The sequence below is a fragment of the Penaeus monodon genome, chromosome 20, assembly GCF_015228065.2.
Source record: "Penaeus monodon isolate SGIC_2016 chromosome 20, NSTDA_Pmon_1, whole genome shotgun sequence".
NCBI classification, from domain to species: domain Eukaryota; kingdom Metazoa; phylum Arthropoda; class Malacostraca; order Decapoda; family Penaeidae; genus Penaeus; species Penaeus monodon.
In genome coordinates this window covers 6,229,423-6,230,081 of record NC_051405.1, presented here as the reverse complement: position 1 = coordinate 6,230,081, position 659 = coordinate 6,229,423, and positions in this window count along the sequence as shown.

Here is a 659-nt window from a genome sequence, read left to right as displayed (position 1 = left end):
ATGCATAACCTAATTATACAACTGCGTTAATACTCGTCATTTTGATGTTAATGTTAAGAACCATAAACCTGTCGTAGGTATTTTGTACATCCGTAATTTGTCAAATGATACACACCGTATTGCATCGGTGCTGAAAAGTAAGTGTAACAGTTGTTTTGTAATCAGTAGATTTATTAATCAGCGTTCGCAAGCCAATTACTAATGGGTAAAAGAGAACAATGCTATTCAGCTTAAGAGAGAGCTCATATAGAAATTAAACAGATAAGGCAGGAGGATGCCGATTTGTTTCATAGCTCTCGTGACAGTGAGGTTGGAAGCTGTTTAGCATTTCTTTTCCATTTCATTGGAGTAGATGCATGATATATTTGGCAACATCATGTTATGATAGCTAATAAAACAGGAAACCATGGGACACTCGTCCGAATGCCCTACCATGTCCAGGATGCATGCATATACATAGGTGTTGCGCCGGGTGTACTCGAGCGTCGCGTTTCTCAGCCGAGAGATGGCTAAGTCAGTGCTGTGAGTCGCCTGACAGGTAAACTAATTATCATTTGTTCTACGACAAACAAAGCAGCGGATGAGCACATTAAGAGCTCGGAGAACACTACTGAAAGCGATTTGATAGTTGTTACTTTTATTGCCTGAGTCGCCATTTT